Source organism: Panthera uncia (assembly GCF_023721935.1).
Source record: "Panthera uncia isolate 11264 chromosome A3 unlocalized genomic scaffold, Puncia_PCG_1.0 HiC_scaffold_12, whole genome shotgun sequence".
Taxonomy (NCBI): Eukaryota; Metazoa; Chordata; class Mammalia; order Carnivora; family Felidae; genus Panthera; species Panthera uncia.
This window is the reverse complement of record NW_026057579.1, coordinates 36,351,727-36,376,060: the sequence shown is the minus strand read 5'-3', so window position 1 is coordinate 36,376,060 and position 24,334 is coordinate 36,351,727. Positions and strand designations below refer to the sequence as shown.

Sequence of the window (24,334 nt, the reverse complement as noted above, 5' to 3'; positions counted from 1 at the left end):
CCTCCGGACCCTTATCTGATTGATTGATTGATTGATTGATTGGCTGTGGTTGATTCCCGGGATGTGCACGTGGCCTGTGTCCCAGCTGCTTATGAGCCACAGCACGAAGCCTTGACAAAGGTAGGACTCACCCAAGATCTGTAGCTCTTTGTGCCTTCAGTCCCAACCCCCTGCCCCCCGCCTACAGGCCAAAGTCCAAATTCCTCAGCAGGAATGTCCACGACTCCCTCTCTGCCTCCTCTTGCATCCAGACCGCTGGCTGCTATTATCCCACGGCAGGTGTCCCCTGGTCCACCTGCTTTTCCAGTGCTCTGGACAACCCCCCCCCCCCCCCCTGCGTCTTGTCCACCTGCATTGGACCCCACAGTCCTCACTCTGCTCCCTCTAACCCCAGCAGCCGGCCATCTGGGGAGGGCATCTCTTCTTCCAGGCACCGCCTCCAGCATCACGTCCCAGAGGCCGCCATTCCTCTCCACCTGCCACTCCCTGGGTGACACAAATCCCTTTTTTTTTTAATTTTCATTTTTTACATTTATTTATTTTTGAGAGACAGAGAGAGACGGAGCGTGAGCGGGGGAGGGACAGACAGAGAGGGAGACACAGAATCGGAAGCTGTCAGCACAGAGCCCGGCGCGGGGCTCGGACCCACAGACCGTGAGATCGTGACCTGAGCCGAAGTCGGACGCTCGACCGACTGAGCCACCCAGGCGCCCCGACACAAATCCCTTTGAAGGCAGCTCAGATGGCTCTCTCCCTGACATCCCTAGTTTCCAGAATATTCATTGCACTGCTTGCATACAGGACCATCTCCCCTCTTTAATTGTCCATTCCTCTAGTGGGCTTATCGGTGTGCAAGTGTTTGGGTTCGGCATCGCTGGTTAAGATGTCCCTGGTCTGAGTATAGAAATGATGGTGCAATTTTTACATCTTCCAACTTTTGCTTGACAGCTCGATCGTGTAAATTTCTTTACCTTCTGACTTGTTTTGACTCTTGAATCCAGAGTGTTGAAAGTTGTCAAGAGAGGTGCCTGCCATGAAGTAGGACTTCAACAGGTTTCTATCACCCATATTTCTCTAGCATAGACCGCCATGGACCCACAGGCCACAATATATTTTAAGAAAGCGAATCAGTTTTATTTAAAACTATTTTTTTTTTTACAAACGGATGCAAACACCAAAGGGTATTTTTCTCTCCCCAGGAAGGAATAGATTTCTAGAGTCTGATTTTACTGGGAGGCCATTTTCATTTCAAAGTAAGTTTCTGCAGCGGCACCTGGGTGGCAAGTCAGTTAAGCATCTGACTTCGGCTCAGGTCATGATCTCACGGTTCGTGGGTTTGAGCCCCGCGTCGAGCTCCGTGCTGACAGCTCAGGGCCTGGAGCCTGCTTGGGATGCTGTGTCTCCCTCTCTCTCTGCCCCTCCCCCACTTGTGCTCTCTTTCTCTCTCTCTCTCACAAAAATAAACATTAAAAAAATGTTTTAAGTGTCTGCAAAAGTCAAATTTTGCTTCTTTTCATTCTTCCTCTTTTCTAAGTAAGCGGCGGAACCTTGTCTGGGGAGGAACACGACTCCGTTTGCTGCTGCTACTGCTGCCCCCCGATTCACAGATGTTTCCGCGTGGGATTCCGTGTCCATAAGATCGAGTGACCGATCCATAGTATGTTATAACTAAGGCCAGAGACGGACATCAAGAAAAGTACATTGAGGAATGTTTGTATAATTCAAGGAATTATTAATTCATTCCGCTGCTGATATTTCTTTTGTCTAACCTTCACCGGGAGAGAGTATAGGATGGCCGTTATAAGCCAGATGCCTGACCTTGAACTCAGACTCTAGAGGGCACAGGTCTGTGGCCTTGCCTGGCCTCTTCATCCTCATCTGTAAAGTTGAGATTACATTTTCTCTGTGTGCGTAAAGGAAAGGGGTGGGGAAGGCAGGGGCCAGGGAGGGAGAAAGAGGAGAGGCCTCCATAAAAAATAAATGTAGCAACTGTTGCCTCAGAGGTTTTCTTGCGAGGTTTAAATGAGATGCAGAAACATGTAATCGACACTGCTCTCATGCTGGTTTCCTTCCTGTGGCTTTTCTTAGCCGTGACCTGCCCTCTTCAGCTCGGCACCACTACAGGCTTTTCCCCACCCACTCACCACCCGATGGTATATGTGGATATTTATTGCCGTTTAATTGTTGTACATGTCGCGGTTTTGTCTTTCCACTAGATCATAAGCATCCTGAGATCAAGGGCCCTGGGTGCAGCCTGTTCCATCTTCTGCCACCCATTCTCACGTTTGTCCCTGGCCCCTGGGCCCCCACCGACGTTCTCTGTCCCTGCGTATTCTCAGCCGTCCCAAGTGATAAACGAGGAAGCAATAAACAGACCACAGAGTCAGTTCCTGACCTAAAAGACAGGATTATTGAGCAAGCTGGGGCCGAGTCATTGTAGTTCACAGGGAAATATCACTCAATGACCTGCTGGTTGCCAAGAAGCAGACAAAGAGCCTTCCAGAAGTGGTCGGGGCTGCAGGGAGTTACGAGTGTTGCTTGACATTTTCTGCCCTTGGCACTGGGACCTCATCTTACTTATGCCATGTGTTTTCCCAGGCCCTGGTCACCTCCTACTGTTGACTAGATCACATCAGAGACACTGAAGACCCCCAAATATTCGTTGAAGGACAGGAAGCCTAATGATCTGTGTGTCTGTCTTTTAAGGCTATATCTTAAAATGAACCGATGACCCATATTTAGGTCCAAACATTTTTGTAAAACCCAATCATGCATATGCTAGAGCGAGGCTTACAGAATATTCTTTGGGGGTTTAAGTGCTGTGTTCCTGAGGGGAAGAGGTCTGAGGCCTCACTTTGGAGGCTTTGCCTTCTTGGAACATTCTCCAGCCGCCTGGAGACACAGTTGCAGCTGTGATCTGCCTGCCCCCCGGACTCCTTCTGAGTCCCCATCTCCAGAAAGGAAGGCATGTCTGGAACCTGCCCCCCTCTCCCTCCCAGCAGCCCTTCCTTCTCATCAGCTTGCAGCAACATGGTAGGGTTCTCCTACGTCTTTCCTCTCTTGGGTCTCAGAACTTCTAGCCCTGCCTGCAGGCTAACATCTTAAAGGAAATACTTCTTCATAAACAAGAGGAAGGTCTTCTCTCCGGGCAGGCAGGGGACTCACTCATCGGTGAACACTGAGGGCCATTTTCCTCCTGCACCCCCAGAACATTTGATTTATATTAAGTGAAACAGACTATCTTTGCAAAAACATATGAAAGGGGTTTTTTTTCATAATCAAAACTCTCTGTGGCTGAAATGTAGATCATTTTTGCAGTGTTCCAATCGCATGTATGTGTAACTTTAGCCAGAGGTCCCCTTTTCCCTGTTGGGTTCAGCTCTGGATTCGTCGCATGTAGGGTGTAGCTGCCTTGGTTCGTGTTGGACACGAAATCTCTACTAAAGACAAAAAGACAGTATGTGACTGGTTTGATTTTCCCACCCCCAGGCTCTCCTTTAGGGTACACTGAGATAAGCCACCTCCCAAGACCCCTGGCAGAGGTGGGTTGCTAAGCCCTGTGTTGTAATTGTTAATAACAGTATGGGTGATAATAACAGGAATGGGTGTCACATATCAAGCAGACCTGTAGTGTTTCATATACATCATCTCCATTGGCCCCATATGGAGGGCAAGAAAAGGTAGCCCTGATCAGTTAAGTATACAAACAACGCAGATGTTAAAAGTTTCTTCTAAGTCGGAATCCTCTCTTTTCCTTCATTGATTACAAAACCTTATTATAGCCGCTGACATTAGCTTATATCACTTATCTAGTTTTCCTAATGTCAGAAATCCTTCTCTCTCTCTCTCTCTCTTTTTTTTTTTTTTTTTTTAATTAGTATGATGCCAGCTTACTCTGACTAACAATATCTTTCCAGACCGCACATCCAGTTTTGGACTTGACAGATACCCTTGTCCGACCCCTTCTTCATGAAGGCATTTTCATGCCTGCTATAGAGATGTAGCCGGGCTCCTGAAGCTACGACTTGCCCCCAAACCTTATATCTGTCTCCAAATAGCTAACATCCACTTTCTTATCCCAGATCTTTTAGACTTTAACTGAAAGAAACTTCTTTTTATTAGAGCCAATTTTTTTTTTTCTAGACCATGTAATAAAGAAAGGCTTATACTGGATAGAAACAAATGTTGAAGACCAACCAGAGGCCTCAGGCTCAGGACCCGAGTCCACGGCCCTAGAATAATTAGAGAAGCAGGGTCTGCAGTTATGACTGTTAACACTGCAAGCTAATGAAACACAGACCTGATCCGAAGCCATATTCTATTAAAAGGGATTCATTTGCAAGAGGCAGCTTAATGGCAGCTGTGTTACAGTTGAGGGGGTTTTGATCTGTCCTGGTATCATTGACCACTCACATCACCAAGCTGCGTCCCCATTTCTACAGGAAAAAAAAAAAAAACAGAGCGAGAAAGATTTCCAAGTTGCCTTTCAAACCTAAGAATCTATTAAAATCCCCCGAATATTAGCCTACACGAGGATGAACCCCCAACACAAATTTATCCCTGTTTTCGCTATGAAGAGTGTTATTTCTCCTGCTTTTAGACGCCAGGTTTTCTCGTAAGGCTCCCGGTCGGCGGGTCTCCCTGACACAAGACCTCGTCCTGGGGCAGAAGCTGGGGCCTGAGGAGAGAGATCCAGACAATCCGAAAGCAACGCAAACAGGTGTAAGTTGGGTAAGTTTCAGACCCAAGGAGGTGTTCTAGTGAGTTTAAAGTTTAAAAGCAAAAGATGAAGGAACACTGAGCTCCAAGGCAAAGCTTTCTAAAGAGTTTTCCTTCCATTCTTCTGCGCTGACCCGGGGCCTCTTTCTGGCCCAGCCTGGGGAGCAGCCCCGACGGGAAGATGGGAACGTTTGCTTCCATCAGAGCCAACAGAGAGGTCTCTCCAGGAGCCGCTCAGAAGATGATGCCCAAAGTCTGAGCGAAGCTGAGGAAGACTTATTTTTAAAATATTTGGGTTTTCCCTGGAATTGCAAATGCTAATTTCACCCCGAGTGAGGGATATTCATTTCTTCCCTTTTCAGGACTGATTTTGAAAGGCCTCGCACGGAGATTGAAATAAATGTCCTGGGAGACCTTGGCTACCACATATTTATCAATATTTTACTGGAGCCGCTGTGCCGCTGTCCAGGCAAGGTAAGGATCGTAGTTTGTACTCACAGCCCCCAGTTTACGGAAACAAAGCTACCACCTTCTTTAGGAACTGATTTTGTTTTTTAAATCGAAATGCACTTTTTTAGGGTCAGGGCTGTAACTTTGAATAAAGCCTCAAGTTAAAGGGATGAACGCCGATCAAGGAATGAGTTTTTCTCAGGAGAGGGATATATACAATTTGTGTATTATGTATACCTGTGTATTACATGGCTATGAAGTGTATATTATATATTATTAACTATATTATATAGACATAACAAATATCAGCATATATCAGGTTGCTTCTATTCATACACTTATGCAATTATTCCTATAACTTTTAATACATTAAATAATTATGTAGCATAGGTAATCAGATAGATGTGACTCACTGGAATAAAAATACACGTGACGTGAAAGAGAATTTCCTGTATTGGTCGCTGTGGGCCCCTCCAGGGGGAGCCTACAGCTTGAACTGGCACCTGAAGGAGTGTGTACCTCCCTGAAAGTGTGTGCTTCCTAGGCTTGTGCACTCTCGCACACACACCGCCTTGCAGGGGCAGCTCACTCCTTTGCTTTCTTTACAGTTCCACCGAGATTTTCCACAGGGAAGGAGGTCGGAGAGCGAAGTGTGCCTCCAAATGGATACAAGAGGCTTTTTCAATCCAGGGAGAAACCGCTAATCCGATCTAAGGGTTTAGAGTATTTTTATGTCCATTTATGACGCTAATGCAGGTTAACTGGCATTCCTTCTCACGACTTTCTTCCCCTCCTTACTTTTTCCAGCAGGTGGGGGTGGGTGCTCTGCACTGTCATTCAGGTTCGGACCTTGGGCTCAGGACACCTTCTTGTCCCCCTCCCTGGAAGGCCTCATTGTCTTTCTAATGGAAAAGCTCACCTGGAAACCGAAGTGAAGGTTTCTCCACCTGGAGTTTCACCCCACTCCTAATTCGGAGTGGTATCTTAAGCTCTAGACGGAATCTTCTGCTTAAGGTCCAGAGGCCGTTTCCCCAGATGTCTTTTTCTCCTGGAGGTTCAGAACAAAAAGCGAACATGAGTACGTCTTCTGCATGTCCCTTGTAACGGAAGCATATAGAACTGCATTGTACTGACGACTCAAGAAAAAACTCTGTGTGTAAGGAGGAGTCGCCCCCCAGAAAGTCACCGCCGACATCTTACTGTATTTCTGTTTACCCCTACCTTCCCCTTCTTTGTAGAAATACAGTATCATGTCCTACTTGCGGACCAATAAACCAACAAAAGAAAGACTTCAACATCGGCGAGTATTCAGAAGCAGCATTTAGCAGAGGGAAGGAAACGAACATCCCCGGCCGCCCCGCCGTCCGGCCAGCATCCGGCAACAGTCTCCGTGAGTGTCCACGGCCATCGTGCGCTGGTGCATGGCTCTTGCCCACAGTTCTCTCGTAAAGCGTGAGGCAAAATGAAGTCATGCTGTATGCAGAATTTTGTCGCTTGCCTTCTTTCACTTAAGGGTACCAGAAGTTTCTAAGAGGTCGGTGGTCCAGGAACACAAGGGCTAAGCTGCCATCATGGGTCGGGGCTGTCGTTTTCTGCCCCCTGCCTTCCAGCTGCCTCCTGGAGCATGGGGGCTTTGGAGAGGCGGTTGTTAAACTCTGGGCCAACCTTGCAAACCCCAGGGCACTCGCACCTGCTTCCCCACGGTGGGAGGGCTGTGAAATAGTCCAAGGCTGAGGAAGGTAATCATTTTAATATCTCAGGAGGGTTTGCTCTGCCCCTAAATCCCACTAGACTTTTTTTTTTTTGGGGGGGGGGGGGGGTGGATATTCAGAACTTCCTAGCAAGAGTTTGCTCAGTCACATAAGCTTTGTTTCAAAATGGTTCTAGAGGCCCCTGGTGAGGAAGTTTGCAGCCCGCCAATCTCCCCTAATGCTTAAGGTGCTGTGGGTGTGTGGTTTTCCTGGGCTGCCCTGAAATCTGACCCCTCGAGGCCACAGGCGCTGCTGGTCTGATGGGGATGGGCCTCTGGGCTGGCTTCTCTGGGGTCTCCATCCGGGGAAGGACGCACAGAACACTTCTCAACTAAGTGCTCCAGGGAAATCGCGTGTCTCTGCCATTCTGGGAGAGACGCCCTCCCTCTGCAGGAATCCTGGGGGGCTGGAAGGAGACTGAGGGCTCGGACCACAGCCCCTCGGACTGAGCCGAGGTGGTGTCCCGACAGCTTGGAGGACAAGCCTCCGCACCCCTGCTCTGTGACAGCTGTGTGGTCACTGCCACCGTCCGTTCGGAGCAGCGTCCAGGATTCTGTGTAGACACGTGTAGGGACTCGAGCATGTTTAACGCACAGGCACACAGCTCATGGAGCATCATTACCTTCAATTGGGGGCCACGTTTTTCCTTCTAAAATTAGGAGCACCGTCAGTGTTTACTGATCTCGGGCATCTCTAAGGTCTGTGGTTGAAAAGCAAAAACATCAACACAGCGGTTTTTGTTTCCTTAGACATGCAACAGTTTTGTGTTGGTTGATGCTAATTTTCATTGACGCCCGTGTTACAAAGTTAAGATATATTTAAAAAAAATCTCTAGTAACATTCAATATTGTAATGCAGAAAACATCATAAAACCATTAGAATATCCAAAACACCATAAATTAGTTTGACAAAGACCTACTTTGAAAGGAGACCCGTGAGCAAGTTTTCATTATTGTTTCTGTGTTTCTTTTTCATTTTGTTCCTTTAGCTTTGCTAATTTTAACCTTGACTTCCGTGGGGTGGGGGGGGGGGGGAGAAAAGACATTTAAAAATATTAACTGTGCATACTTAAATAAATCAGTGTTTCTTTTCCAACTTTGTGACCCTATCTGCTGTTAAATCCCCCAGGAGTGTTTCCAGTTTGAAGGGGAAATCTAATTTCCACACTAACTGATCCAGACGTGCTGGTACTTTCGCGTTTTTTAACCGTATCTTGTATTTATGTCTTTAGGAACAGGACACCGTTACATGTGTGTGGGATGCAGTGTGTGCGCGCGTGTGGTTGTGTGCGTGGGATGCAATGTGTGTGCAGGGACCGAGAAAGTTCCCTGGCGGTTGCTTTCCACAGAATGGAGTCAAAACTTCACCCAGCAACTTAAGTCCTTTCAAAATGTTCCAAATACAGCATGTTTTGAGGGTTAACTTTTACTGCTTCCCAATGGTAGTTTCCACCCCGGCCGGGCAGGGAAAAGGAAGCCCTTAAAACACCCCCCGTTCAATCTCCCTGTACCCCGCTCCTTGACCTCATGACACCCTCCAGACTGGTCCCCCCAGCCCAGCTCAGCAGGATCACCGCTGTTCGTCCTGTTCTCTGCAGGCGTCCCTGCCCTCCAGCCCGCGGGACCTTCTCCGGTCCCCGGACTGGCCGTGAGTGTGAGCACTTAACTGCCACTGCCTGAGCCGCCCGCTCCCCGAGGGCACGACAGGGTGGCTTCTTGTGGTCAGCTGGTCACAGCAACGATGGCTAACGACCACAAGCACGCGTGGGCGCCATGAGTGCGCACACACGTGGAGAAAGTGTTTCACGTGGGGGGTTAACAGGGGACCACGTGAAAAGCCGCTCAGAGATCCCAAAACGCTCCGAGATCAAATAAGGTGAATACAGAGGGTTGATCACTGAATTTAACAATAAAGACAACACGTATGGCTTCAGGAAGGGCAGTTTCCTTCCAGTCCTCTAGGCAAGAGCCTGCTTTCAGTGACCAGAGAGGGAATGAATGAGGGACACTGGACGCAAAGGGTGTAGACGACATCACAGGGTTTGGCAGGTAAAGAGGGAAGGCAGGAACACAGTGGGAGCTGGGACGGACGTGGAATCAAAAAAGACCTTTTGGTGTTAAGAAGAGAGAAATGACAGCACGTTTGCCTACGGATGGGATGGCACGGGGAGAGAAAAACCTGATGAGTTACTCAAAATACAATAATGGTCACAAGCAGACAAAGGAATATGGGATCTAATTCCCATCGGGGTTGCCCGAAATGGGAGGGGCGTGGAGAGGCCACTCAGTAGACGGAGGAAAGGCAAGTATGTGTTTCCCAGATGCGCGCTCTGAGAACCCAGAAGCTCTCCTGGTTGCTGCCATCGGCCCCAGGACGCGGGAGGCAAAGCCCTCAGCTGGCGACCAGGGGTGGGGTGAGCACTGCAGGTGTGACGGGAAGGAGGAGTGAGTCACCCATCTCGGAGAAGCACCGACAAGGAGTCAGGAGCAGGCACAGGTCGTTGGGCGCCATGGAGATCCCAGTCAAGAGGATGGTCATGACTCTGAAGAGAGGTCTGTCCTTGAGGGTAAGGACGTTCCCTCATCCGTGTTCGGCCTCCTGGGTAAGCATGGAATAGGCAGAGAATTCGATTTTACCAGGGCTTTCATGAGCAAGTCAGACAGAGAGAGCAGCAAGGGCGGGCTTGTGTAGACAGCTTGCATAGACGGCTTGTGTAGACGGCCCATGGGAAGTAAACCAGAGCAGGAAGAAGGCAAGGGACTGGGCAGAGGGGTCAGAGCAGCTGTTCCTTTGATCCTGGGGACCTGAGCTCCCCCCAGAGGCCCCACCTCCTGTGATCAACTTCAGAGGTAAGGATTTCAACCATCCGACTTGGGAGGATGGTCTAGTTCCCATATCTTCCGGTCGAAAGAGACCCCTCCACACACACACACACACACACACACCGCCACCCCACGGCAGCGAGCCTTGGTCAGCACACATCCTGACATTCCTTCATGATGGAACGGATGGTCCCTGCTTCTCTGTACAACCAGCAACTTCTTTGAGGCGTGTGTCACCTGTCTTTTTTTTTTTTTTTTTTTTTTAACGCAAAGGCCCTCTCCAGCAGTTTGCCCCTCTGTCTCTCCTCCACCATGGGGGACAGCTCTCTCTGTATCTGCCCTTCCCCATCAGAGTAGAAACATGCCAGACTCTCCCCATTGTAAAAAAAAAAAATCTGCACATCACATTCCCCTCCAGCCATCACTCCTCCATTCCTCCCTTTCCCTTCACGGCAAAACTTTACCAAAAGTGTTTGTACTCCCTGTCCCCAGCCCTCTCGTCCCATTCTATCTGGCTTCGCTTATTAACCTTTCCCCCCCGGACTCCCCCCCCCCCCCCCGGAACCACACGCCAGTCACAGAGACACCTGCTGCTGACGTCACCGTAGCTGTCAGGGGCTGGCAGCAGTGACCCGCACGCCCAGTGTCATTGGGCCTTAGAGCACAGCCGTCACTTGTTCCGAAGGTCACACTCTTCTGGGTCGTCTCTTTCCTCACCGGGCACTCTTCGGTGGTCCCTCCTCCCCTCCTTAATTCCTAAATGTTGGGACACCCCAAAGCTCAGTTCTCTGATCGCTTTCTTTTTCCATGTATAGTCCCTCCATCGGCCACATGATAGGGAGTGTGGCTTTAAATACACCTGCCTTGAAATCCCACCTGTCCCCTGAGCTCCGGATTTGTTCTCCACCTGGGACTCCGGTCAGAATTGCGTCAAACCCCACTACTCCTGAGTCTTCCTCCAGCATCTATACATGCTGCGGGTTGAATCGTGCCCCCTCCCCTCCATGTGTTACCGTACCAACCCCTGGTTCCTCAGAATGTGACCCAATTTGGAAACACGGTGCCTGCAGGCATAATCAGTAAGGTGAGATGGGGCCACCCTGGAGGAGGGTGGACCGGTGTCCTGATGAGAAGAGGGCCATCTGGCCACAGGGGCACTCATAGGGAGAACGGCAGGTGAAGACGAAGACAGGGTTGGGGGTGATGCCGCGGAAGCCAGAGAGACCCCCGGAAGCCAGGTGGGAGCGGGGGACAGCATCTCCCTCCAGGTCTTCAGAAGGAGCAGCCCTGCGGATGCCTGGGTCCGAGACTCCCGGCCTCCGGAGCTGTGGTGATGTGTGTGTGTGTTGGGCCCTCAGTGTGTGGGGCTCTGAGGCAGCCGCCTTAGCGGACCGGTTCACACGGTTCCGCCATGCTTCTGGTTGCCCTACGCCCAAAGCCGACCCACCCTCGACTCTTCCCCTCGAACGCCCACCCTCAATACTCTCCCCTTCCCCCCTCCACCGCTCCACCCTGGACCCAGTCCTGGTGGGGCACTGGCCTCTTACCCACTCCACCTGTCCCCTGCTCACCCTTCTAGCATGTTCCTTACGTGGCACCAAAACTGTCCAATGGAAACTTGCCAGATTGCATCACTGCTCTTCTCAAAAACGTCATCGCTTCCTAGAGCCCTTCAGAATGAAGACCAAAATCTTCACGAGGGTGGACAAGGGACTCAGACTCCCGCCTTTCCCCCCTCCAGCCCAGGTGTACTGTTCCAGGGGAAATGGCTCAGCCCTGCCCTGCCTTGAACTCTCTCACGGCTCACGCACAATAGGGCTTTGGTCCTTGCTCGTCCCTCCCTCTGTCTCCTTCCCAGCTGTCAGCAGCTCTCCCTGCTGTGTCTGCACCATCGCTAGCTGTCTGTGTCCCTTCCTTCAAGAATTTGCCCCGCGAACCTTAGGTAGTGACACGCGCAGAGGACAGGGCCCTGTCCCCGTAGAGAACGGGGCTCAGCACGGAGTAGAGCTCTCTGAATTGTTGGTGAGTGGCTGTGTGAGTAATTAGGGACCTCTCCAAACCACGTCCCTCCTCTTGCTTCAGGGTTTGTAGGCTGCCGTGAATTCTCTCCACCCAGCGCCTACCAGAGGAACACGTTGGCCTCTTCAAACCGCTGTCACTGTGAGCCCCCGTTGGTACAATTTCTGGGGGTCTCAGAGGAGAAGTCAAGCAGTGACTAGTCTTGAAATCAGGCTTCCGCCATGATTGTTTCCAGCACACCGGCCCAACCCCCTGGAGAACCGATGTTCGAAGCTGAGGGCCACCGACTCAAGAGTGAGTGGTTACAGCGTGCATTTAAACTAAAAGATGCTTTATGTGCTGGAAAGGCAGCTTGTAAGAAGATGATCTATTATAGATCATTAAGCACTCTCTAACATCCTTCATGCTAAAAGTCGGCAGAATTTTCAAAGCAATTTCCTTAATTATTTTCTCATGTGTGCGTGAGCCCGAATTGTAAAATTTGGAATTCTGCAACGACTCCAGCCGTATTTCTATTTCATAGTGTTGCAAAAAGAAAGAGTAGCCAAGAGATAAGCGTTTTGGATCCTGACCGTCCTAGAATAATTGTTGCAGGCAATTATAGCACAACCCTTCTTAGCACAACTTTCTCTCTGTAATGATTTTTCCGACTGGCTTGGTTTTCCCGTTTTATTTTTAGATGCGTACGACGTCTGATAATACTCAAATAGATTACACCATAGTGATGTCTATTTTTTTTTTCCCTTTAAGTGTAGTGGGTTCGTTTGCACTAAAAATAACCCATGACTTTGGAGATCGTGGTCATTGTAATGTTGTGTATTAATGGAAACCACCTTTGTCTTGCCAGGAAAAGAAGAAAACCAAGGGAATTGGGTGAGGAAGGCACTAGGATTTCTGTCACTGAGGTTTCGTGAGCCACCATCATGGTGAGACGGTGACAACTTGGGTCCATCTGACTTCTGTCCGGGAGCCAGCTCGTTACTGCCCACTCAGAGCAGCTGCTGGCCCACTCGGGCACCAAGGGGACACGGCAGATGTTCTTGAATGTTAGAGGTGACCCATGGGCTCAGCGACACAGAGTCTAATTGAAAATCCGTTGCCTCCCAGACAGGCTGGTTTCATTATTGCTTCCTAACTAACCAGAGAGGGTGAAGGCCCCAAATCTGTTATTTTATGGCTAAAGCGGCTCCCTGGGTCCCCAGCTTCACACCGTTGTATTGATTTGTGTCGTCCTTTCCCAAAAATAAATGATTTGGGAGCCAAACTCGTTACTTACACATAAAATAGCATAAGGAATCAGGCTGAGATATCAGCAAGGCAGAAGAAAAAGGCTACAAAGTGGGTCCAAATTTATTATCTTTATTTTTACGTCATCAGCATGTCCTTAAAAGTCATTCATAGTAAAGGCTAATTTGTCTTCACTGATACCCTTTGAAACAACCGGGGTAGAAGCTGGAGCTGATGAAGATCTTAAATACTCACCCATCTTAACCTCTGGCCAGGAATCCTGCATATAAGGCTCTGATAAAATCTGCTAAGTCGCATGTATGACTGTTGTTAAAATACACACACTACATCGCCCAAATTAGTGCTTTTTACAGTATGCAAGCCAACTATCTTATCCTCTGACTTTTGGCAAGAAAGTTGCCAATATCCTAATTCTATGGAAATATCTCCCTCGCCCTCCTTACAATGCCAAAGAGTAAATATGATTTAGAGCATGGGCGTTCCCATGCGTGAGGTACGGTATCGACAAGACCGACGTGGGTGCCTGGAAGTTCTAGAATCCAGAGCGCATTCCGTCCCCGTGGACACAGAGAGCTCATGAAACAGATTCTTGCTGTATCTCCCCCAGCTTGAACCAAAGCCATTTCTTACATTTATTCCAGAGGGAAGAATTTCTTTTATTTCCTGGGAAAGAAACATGAAGCAGGCCACTTTTTGCTCGGTTTATCTGGTGAAAAGTGAAACAAAGCCTGATCCGCCTGAGTAGAGCCAAGGCGACACCAGAGTCCAGAGCTTCGAAGAACACATGTGGAGTATGACGGAACAGGTACACTGCGAATTACACGGTTTCCACCGTTTTCACTAAACGGCAAGGCTTCTGCCTCCAAAAATCCGGAGGTGCCACTAATCTCTCCAGAGACACAGTTATAAATTTGTAAATCAGGTGAGACAGAGAGGAGAAGCGGGAGCTGAAGGGGGAGAGCAGGAGACAGACCTTCTCATTCGCGGTAGTGAGCAGCGTCTCTTCCAGAAGGGACTTGAAGGCTTCCGGGCATTAATTAATCGGAACGTGTGTGGCTGAGACTGATTAATTTAATGCTCTGTGTGATCCGAAGACGAATCAGAGCTCTATTGGTGTAAAATCTCTCGCTAAAAGTTCACTGGTAAAGTGCACCTCACATCTTAACTAAGAGAAGGTTACATTCTGAACATCACCGCGTCTTTCTCCAAAGGCTGAAGACTGTTCAGACCCTCAAGTCTCTTGTTCTGACGCCCAGAAGTTATTATCATCCAGGACTGGCTATTTCACAGTGGAAGGGATAGGAGATAAACAATGCCATAAAAATATTGTTCCTACCTTTTTGTTTCTTTTTCCTCTTCTTTCTTTTCTGATGAGATGACTTTATTGTTGGGTTTAACCATGAAAAGAATCCATGTTCTTTTTTTTTTCTTTTAATTGTCAAACAGAAACGTTTAAATAGTACAGTCAACACTGTCCAAAATTGTCCTCACTGTTAGCCAATGTTAACCAATGTTGATCATTTTGTGGACAACTGAATATCTTCCATGATCTGTCCAGTAAATAACTGGTCGTGCATGGTCTCAGCTATTCCAAAGCTCACAGATGAGACAAAAATCATGTGTTCTCAAAGTTACCCTTGGAAATTCCTGAAGCTGATAAAGCCTTTCAATAAGCTGAACAAATTCAGGCTTTCCTTCAAAATGTTGAAAACAAGAGGTTTTTTTCTGTTTTTTTTTTTGTTTTTTTTTTTGTTTTTTGTTTTTTTGTTTTTGTTTTTGTTTTTTTTGTTAAGAACGAGACAGAGTGGCTTGCTCTCAGGGACCCCAGGGTACCAAGTAGCTCTCTTCAACCCTGAACTCCAGAGCAGGAGGATGCTCACGGTCTGGGAATCATGTGACCTCAGAAATGCCTTCCGTCACGCCTCTCCCAGGCACACACCCTGAGATCTCTGATGGGCAAAATTAATGCCACTACGTTAAGGTCCCTATTCCTTTTTTTTTTGGAGGGGAGGGTGCTCAAGCACATACGGCTGCATCAGTTAGTGTACCCCTGTTGCAATATTCATATTATATGGCTTTCTTCATGAAGGATGACACTGACATATTAAGAAAACCATAATCCCTAATTATTTGGACTTAATTTCATATATAAAAGGTCTCAACCTCTTTGCCAGATCTTTCTATCAAAGTTTCCCATTCGTGGATTATTGATTCCTATTATGCTTTCATACAGGCATCCAGAGAAGGAACAGAGTGAGAGTAAACACCACCCAACAGTGCAGGTTTGGGGATTTGTTTTCACCGACCCCAGTTGCAGACAACAAGTTGGGTTGTTTTTAATTTTCACTGAATGTTGTAATAATACGGCCCATCTCCCGAGTTCATTTCTTTCATTACGAAAACCCCTGTATGTCTTAGGATGTTGTCATCAAATAATCCTTTATTTCAGGGAATTTTTTTTTTTTAATTTTCCCGATAAAGCATTTATTTCCTGATGCAAATCTTCCAAAATCTACCGTTAATGCATTCTGCGCGTTACATTTACTCTCCTCTACTTCTGTCCCGGGCTGTTTATCTGTCTTCAGAAGGAGGCAACTCTTTGTCGGCCCCCACCTGGGTCCAAAATCACATGGGTCAATGTTTGTCCCTCTCTCCTGCCCGGCCACCTGCCACCATTTGCACTAGCCCTCTGCCAGGGGGACCGAGGGCTGAGTGACGGGGTTCACGTCCTCCGTTCGGTAACTCAGGCCTTCTGGAAGGTGCAGGAGGCGCTGGGGCCCTCCTAATTCAGGCCACGATCCCTGAACTACAAGAACGTAACCTAATCTTTTATGCATGTTCAATTAGGCTGTCACCGATTTCTTCCATTCAGGCTTAGAGGCCATTGGACAAACCCAAGTCCTCTATCTTGAGGGCTCGTTGTCTAGTAGGCAGCATCAGTTTTCTCTCGGTTTTTAGTTCTGAAAAAAGTTCTTCAGAAACTATCTCATGTTTTCCCCTGTCTAGCCCCTCAACATCACCATTCCAGGCCCCCCCCAAATCCCCTCTTATTAAATTTTCACTAAGTCTAGTCAGCGTATTCGATGTCTTTCTACTTTCACCCTGACTTGTACTTGACTTTCCAGTTCTGCCACTTCTGCCTCTGAAGGTGCTGTTGGATGTGGTGGAGAAAAGACCTCCAACCGGAGGCTGTCCAGGCTCATCACTGGCCCCCGGGGCCCCCGGCCTCCCCCCACCCCGTCCCCCCCAACCAAAGTGAGCTTCACAGAACCGCCTTCGCTGATTTCCTATTTCACACCACCACCCTCTTAGGAAGCAGAATTCCGTAGAAAGTCCTCACGCCTTCTTCATTGTATTGCTTTTGGCGAATATTCCTCAAAACGCGTGTTATGATACCAGTGTGATCCCCAGCTTTGCATCAGGAATCATCGTTAGCCGTTTTTACTCTCAGTTTGTTGGTTTGCTTTGTTTGTTTTTTAGTTTAATCTGTTTTGGTGAGAAGCATATTAAAAATCCGTGCTGAAAATCCCGGTGTTCCTCGAATTCTCATGTTTCTTCCTAAGACTGTTCGTGCTCTCAGGCTCCAGAGGATTTCTTTGTTCTGATGTCGCTTGGCCCATGGGAAATGTTACGCGTCCTTACTAGGCTGAACTCTAGGAGTGCAAGCCCCCGTTCTTGCCACCCTGGCTCCACTGTCCCCCGGGGGAGCCCCAACGGATGTCCACCTGCACCTTTCTCCCGCCTGGACTCAGGCCCCCAACTCTCTCGTGCTCAGCTCTGGGTGGTCGGTGAGTTCCTGCACCTTAGCAACCACCGAGGTGGGGAAGAGTTTCACCTTCTGGCTGACAACTCCACTATTTTTTTAAATTTTATTTACTTATGGAGAGAGAGAGAGAGAGAGAGAGAGCATCAGTGAAGGAGGAGCAGAGAGAGAGGGAGAGAGAGAATCCCAAGCGGGCTCCTCACTGTCAGCGCAGAGCCCGACGTGGGGCTAGATCCCAGGACCTATGTGATTAGGACCTGAGCCGAACACTCAACCAACTGAGCCACCCAGGCGCCCCTGACAACCACAGTCTTCATCGGTGGATGTCTGAGCTCCCTCACCTGTCATGAGGAGAAGGGACCAGATACAGAACAGTAATCTCTACTCGTACAAATTCCTTTTAAATATTATATCTCTGATCAATTTTAAGGTTCTCTTATATAGGCTGGGTGAACACTGAGGGGACAGGCAGTTTGAACATGCGTCCGCGGGCTCTGAGCGTGTGTCCTTCCAGAACAACAGGAAATGGGCTCTTGAATATCCTAACACTACTGGCTTCTCCTGGTCTGGGTTTTGCCAAGATTGCCCCTAATGGCTTATCATCCTTTTTCCAGACGTGGCGTCTAACCGCCTGGAAAGGCACCCTTGCCAGGAGAGCAATGCACCTTGCCGTCCTCTCCGGAGGCAGGTGAGAGAACAGAGACCTTAAACATGACAGACTGTCCACTCCCCGGGACGGCACGGGCTGCTGGACGGGCCCGATGTTGCTGAAATTGTTCACCGGAGCCCAGCACCCATATCCACGGGCACACGTTTGCACTCCATCACTGAAGGACAGGGGGGCGGGAAGCCGCTCGCCTGCCCCTCCCGGGCTGGAAGCTGTCTGGAGGAGGGGGGGAATGAGCAAAGGGGACAGTGGGAGCACCTGCTGGAAGGAGGGCGAGGGGCGGGCAAGAGTAGGCGCATGGACGGTCAGAGGGAAGCTTGCCCCGAGTCACTTACAAAATGCGTTGCTTCTGGAATACCACCCAACGTGCATTCACTGACGGACTCCTGAGCAGTTTTACTTCCTCTTAAACATTCTTGTGTCCATTTAACAGCTCATCTCCCTGCTTCTAGTATATTCCTTCACCCTCCTCCCCCTCACCTCATAGCCAGTCACTCTAGGCTTTTCCAAAACTAACAACACCCGGGTCCCATGAAGCTCTGTAGACTGAGCCCGGAGGCTGCTGATGAAACATTTACCTAGTAAAACCCACTCTGTGCTGCAAAATGCCCCCAGATTAGAATCCCTTCTGGATCTAAGCTTGGAAGCAAATTCTCATCGATATAATTCAAGAGCCAGTTAAGATTTGGAGCCACGCTCCCAAAGATCCTGGGATGTCAACGTTTCAAGGCTTTGATCAGAGAAACCAATCAAGTGAAAGGTTTGGAACTGTTCCAGGACCCAGACAGAGAGGCCCTGCTGGGGGGGGGGGGGGGGGGGGGCAAGCCCAGAAGCCCAGCCCGGCCTGTAGTTCTGAGGCATCTGACCTTGGACCTCGTACATTCCCGGGGCCCCATTTCCTGCCGCGACCTCTCCTGGCAGTCAGGTCGTCCCGCTAATGCCTTTTCCACGTGGGTCAGGCGGAAACCGCCTTCAGTGGGGTGGGGGGAGCGACGTCTTTTCAGCTCATTTTCGGCTGTGTCCCTGGGTCACCATGAAGTGTCTCGCACAGACTTACCTTCCTAAAAATGTTCTCATCGCAGTGGGGCCTGGCAGACACGGGTTTTCCTGTGTGTGTGTGTGTGTGTGTGTGTGTGTGTGGTACCACGCTGAGAAGTTTCCAGTGCCTCAGACGTTCACTGCCGTGACCTGAACCTTTGGCTTTTTTTTTTTCAGGACAGGGCTTGATAACGCAGGCCAAGCAGTGGCCAGAAGAAGGGGAAAAAAAAATAGCAGCTCTGTTCCTTACATCAGAGCACAGGAACGATAGTCTTTCACGGAGCATGTTGTGTTTGTAGGTTAGTGACCAATGCCCATTTTGCAAAATCATTCGCGCTGGGTGCTGAAAGCTGGCCTCAGAGCGCCAGCAGGGCTGGCCAGGCTCCTGTGTCCAATTTGGTCAGTGGGATCTGGGTGTCAGGCCGTGTGGGCCTCTCTGATCCTCTCTGATCAACGGTAGAGACATGGCGTTGTCGCAGAGGGTCCCAGCCAGCCAGAGAGCATGGTACGTCCTCGCTGGCCGTCACTACGACACCTCGGTATCTGGGGATGGTTTCTGAGAAGACCCGAGTTTGGTGATTTCTCGTCACCCGACCGCCGCTCTGATTAGGGCTGTTTGTTCGGATGTCTCACGAGTACGCTTGAGATGTGCTGCTGGGCAAAGAATTTTCCGGATAGTTTTGGAAAGAAAATGCAGTGACGTTTTGTGGGACGGCCCCACGCCGGGCCCCAAGCTAACATGGGTTTGAGAATGAACATGCCAGGTGCTCCCTCGTGAGCATGTAACGAGGTTGTTAAATTATCCCTATAAATGCAGATGATCCCCCCCCCCCCCCCCCCGCCCCCCTTATAAATGAGACCTTTCCCCGGAACCCCAGGCTCAGAGACAGCTAGGCTGGAGTTTGGACTTCACATTTTCTCATATGTGAGACCAGCTGTCTGGCTCAGGTTCATCAAGCCAAACTGTCCACGCAGCTGCTAGCAGATGGTGGGCGATGCCACAGCCATCTGGGGTCATGGCGATTCGCCCTCGGAGGCCGAGACACCACGTGATGCTGAGGTTCCCGGACGCCACAGCCGGGCCCCGTCCTGCCACATGCTCATCGGCCACAGCCTGAGTCCCTAACAGGACTGCATTTCATCTCGTTCCCTCTACCGGAAGCGAGACAGGGGCACACGGACTGTCCTCCTATGCAAATCAGTGTTCACGTGCAACGTTAAGAAACATTACACGGAACAAGTACATGGCACAGCCTGCATCTGTGTCTCACGCAGCGGGCAAGGTTCACGCCATCCGGAAAGGGCCGCTGCATTTCACCGCTGCGTTGGGGGCCGGTTCGCATCCTAGGGGGAGGGTGTTGCTTACAAGTCAACCCGGGAGAAGGGAACCGTACGCGGGATAGATTGAGGAGTTTCCCCTAGAGTTAGTCCTGGCACCTGTTCAGTTAGCCATCTTTGCAAGTGGTTGGAGTAGAAAAGACGAGAATAGGGGACACGTGATTAAGTGGGGGTCTGAATCACCTCAAACCGCACCGTCCCCTGCAGCAGCCACCAGCCACGTGGGAGTGTTTAAATTTAAACGTAAATAACTGAAAAGGTAGTTTCTCTGTGGCACCGATGCACTTCATGGCTAACAGTCCCATGTTCAACAGCCACGTGGGACTGCACGTGGGGAGAGAGCGCTTGTGGCAACCCGGGGCACTGTACTGGGAGACGCTGGCCCAGCAAATGGCAAGCACTTCAAATTGCCCGATGCGACTCATCGGGACAAATGGATAAATCTACAGGATGGACTTCAGCAAGAACGCCTTCAGTGGATAAGAAGGAAGCAAAAGGAAAATTCACTTTATTTCAAAGCTCAGAATGGGAACGCACTGGTGAGCTCCGGCCAGAGGAGGGAAGGACCTTGTGGACTGACTGTGGCTTCTGAGACGGCAATTCTGTAGAATCCGAGCAAAAGGGAATGTTCTCTGGACAGAGATTACTAGTTGGACAAAGACAAGGGGCTTACAACAAGAGGGCGAACGTACATCGTGTGCCCGCTCTGTGTCGTTCACTGCGTTGGGTGCTGTGGATTTAGCTGGGTGTGATTTAGCCAGGTGTATTCCGGGTAGAGGCCCTGCTCTTGGCTACCTGCTCAGTGCAACCGTCAACCCAAACCACATCCTGCACTTTGGGAAGCTGGACAGTTCCATCCCGGGGCTGCCCGCTGCCCCCAGTCTGCTCTGCTCTTGAAGATCAACAGATCCCAAACCCTGACAAATGCCCTCCTTCGATCCCTCTACGTGATCAGTGAAAAGATTCGGGAGTATGCGGCATTCGCCCCGTGACAAGATCCTATGGAAAGATCGCTGGGTTTAGAACCGCAGGAGCTGAGTGAGAGTCAGAAGAAGCCCCGATGAACTCTAGGCTTCGAGCCAGTCACCAAGCTCTGGAATATTATGCCCTCCTCCGTAAATCCACAGTGTTAATTTCCTCAAAGTACTGATTCAAAAAATTAATGATATAATCGTGAAAAAAGTGCTCAAAAGATATTAATGAGCGATGATAATTGATCTGCCTATTTACTGGTTGACTATCATTTATTTGAATGGTTGTATTCCCTCCCCCGAATAAGCTGGTAACTGCTAAAATGTGGGGTTATTTTATAACTTATTTTCCCAATGCTTCAACACAGTGCCTAAGACACAGCTTGTATGAAACGCGTTGTGTGTTTGCATTTGTGTATTTGCCTTAGGTAACGAAAGCCAACGTTCATTTATCACTACACTGGCTGTCATCGTGTCTGAGACACTAATCACAGCCCATCATCCCACACTCCCCTTACGTAACATCTGCTTTGCCCACAATTCCAGCTGTCCCCAAAGGTAATTTTTTTTAAATAAGCGATATCTCTGTTTAACCCTGATCACAACTGACTAGGCTGGTGGGGAAGGCAAGACCCTGAGACCTGACCATGCCCCATAGTCACACACAAAAAGAAAACCAGGGGGACCAGCTCTCAGGAGCTCGATGTAAAGAAAAGAACAAAGCTATCGGTTATTGGTTGGGTGTTGCGACCAAAGGCCACGGAAAGTCGAGGCTGGAAATGGCTTCCATATGCTTGCTTGAGTCATGGAGAAGAAAGCACGAGTGAGGAAGGGAAGAGACTGAAGGAGCAGATGTGCAGAACGAATCTGAGATGCTGTTGAGTCCTCGCTCCTCCCAGAGTTCAGGTTTCAATTCTAAATCCCAAGAAGCCCAGGGACTGTGGTTACGTCTTTGGGTACCTGGGCCATCGTTTTGATATTCTTGGGCTCTCTTGAGTGATTCTTTGTAACTTGGAGCAGAGTACGTGGGTGGTGCAAGGCCCAGCTGCCATCTTGGTTCCAGTTCACTGCTTCGGCCACTGAGTCCAATACCTGAAAGATAAAAGAGAAGGCACTCGAAAGTGGATGCCCCACACTTTGTAAAGGCTTTGGCCCAGAACCTCTATGGAAAACACTGTGCTCTTGACCTGGTCTAGACTCTACGGGAGCCCACATATATTATTTTTCTCCTTCTAGCTTAAGACAAAGACTAGAAATTAGCTAGGGGTGGCTAACATAGAGACTCAAATATATATATGAGGGCTAAAATTAAAGTTTCTGTCCTTCCCACGTAGCTGTGCAATGTGGACGTTCCAGGGTGGAGTGGGTCTTTTCCTTGCGGGGACTCCAGGACCCAGGCTTCTTCCAGGTTGATGATATCCTTGTCACCTGCACCTAGCTGGAGAAAAAGTCCAGGGGGTGTTCTGGAAGCCTTGGGGCTTCCTCTCTCTTCTCCTACATCCTGTTGGGGGACACTGGCCACACGGGCCAGCTGTCAGGGAGGCTGGGAAAAGTAGTTCCTAGCTGCATATCCATGATGGAAAGGGATCGTGGATGTTGGGTATAAGCCATCTGTGTCGCAGTTTTGCTTCCAGCCTTCACTCTCCTGAGCCCAGCCTCAGGCCCCTCTCTGCTTTTCTAGGGTAGTGAGCCTCTTCCAAACAAGAGAAACCCTGAAAAGCAAGGATAAAGAAAGCATAGTTCACAAGAGAGAAGAGCAATCTGGAACGTGAAACATCTTTCACACTACAGATTCCGTCGTTGGCACCATGAACACCCTGTGTCCCCAGGACTGAAATACAACTCACAGAGCCCCCTTTGACAGAAAAAGGTAGGGAAAGTGAGGTCTTTAACTCCTCGTCCATATTCAAAGACCTCGTTAACATTTATCACTTACAAAGAGTTTCCATGCCATTGGCGGATCTTCACAAAGACATCGAGAAATAGGTATGATCATCACCATTTAGTAGAAAACTAAACGACACTTCAAAGATATGAGTGGAGTGGCCAGATTTCACATCCCTGGCAAAGAGGGGATTCAAACCTGGGTCTTCTGACTCTCGGTCGAGTGCTCTCCACTAACCTGTTCTGATAATAGGGCAGTAAGCATCGTGCTGGAGCCTCAGATTCTTCCGGTGTTCCAGAAACCTGCACAGGCTGGCAGGTCTGGGGCAGTGGAATCCTGGAAGTGAAGGTGTCCCAGGTTGCAGAACATCGGACAAATGGCCTCCATTGCCCCTTCATGCCTGATGCGTGCTGGCTGGGAGGCCCCTCGCCGCCAGCTGTGGGAACGGTCGGAGCACTTGGAGAGGTTTCCTCATCAGATACTAATCACGGATCCTGTCTCGGAGACTCTGTTGGTTGTTTCAGCCTGGTGGGTGCATTATCATCAATAATTCTGAATAAACCGCACGTCCAATTAAAAGGGGATTTGGGGGGGATTTTGTTTTGTGTCCAGAAAACCAGTTCCATGTGCTTCCTAAAAGAACTCTTTTCGTTACTCTCTGCCTTTAAAAACGTGCAACGTATTTACAACGATAGGGCCGATGCACATCTACTGGAGAAGAAAGAAGGAAGGCATTCCTTCATTTCACAGACGTGATCTGCATACCTGCTATGTTCTCAGCGGTAGGATGTTGCTGGGAACAGACACAAATTCCATGCGGTCCCTCCCTCGGTGACTGAACATCTCGTATTATCACTGCCTGTATCTTATAAAGGTGACCTCGATTGCCGGGTTGTTCCAATGTGGAAGTAGCTGAGATTCCGTAACGTGAGGATTCGTGGTGTGCCGCCAACTTCCTCAGAACCAGGTAAACACCGGACCATGCGCGCGTCCGGTGGGCTCCCGAACAGCATCCTTGTTACTTGGATGATGGTGGCACGCTGGCTGCTGCTGGTCTGCCTTCTCTTGTCACAGATATTCCCTCCCCTTGCATCCTGACCTTTTCACTCCTTACTGGCTTGTTCCTGAACATGTTCTGCCCTGGATTTTTTCATTCCATGCACCCTCGGTTCCAATACTGCCTTTGGCTGATGTTTCTCCTTCTCTGCTTCCTCCTCCTCCTCCTCCTCCTCCTCCTCCTCCTCCTTCTCCTCCTTTCTCCTTCTCCTTCTTCTTCTTGTACCCTCTGCCAAAATCTTGTATTCTGGAGTAGATTCTGGGACTCCCGTCTTCATTCCTCCTTCTCCAGGGTGGTGGCCATCCACTCGATGACTCCAATCACCATCCATGAGTTTGGGCCACCCACCCAATCTCTTCTCAGCCTTTGTCTCTTATATCATCAGACTCTGGGACCATGCAGGTCCACACTGACACCTTGAAGACACTTTAAATCCCATACATTCCAAACAGGATGCTGGCTTCCCCATGATGAACCTTGTTCTTCTTTCTGTGCTTCGATCTCAAGAAAGAGATACAGCACGAGGAGCCGTGTTCTCACCTGATCACGGGAGAATCGTGGCACCGCTCTGGAGGTGCAGAGCAGTGAAGGCGAGACGTTCCCTTC

General features: G+C 49.4%; 1 long non-coding RNA gene across 1 annotated transcript; it reads left to right on the top strand.

The window, feature by feature from the left end:
* The first annotated feature begins 13,508 nt into the window (after positions 1–13,508).
* Positions 13,509–16,535, top strand: LOC125937722 (uncharacterized). The gene is made up of 2 exons (XR_007462485.1): positions 13,509–13,814; positions 14,221–16,535. It is a non-coding gene; the product is annotated as an uncharacterized LOC125937722 (long non-coding RNA).
* The last annotated feature ends 7,799 nt before the right edge of the window (positions 16,536–24,334 follow it).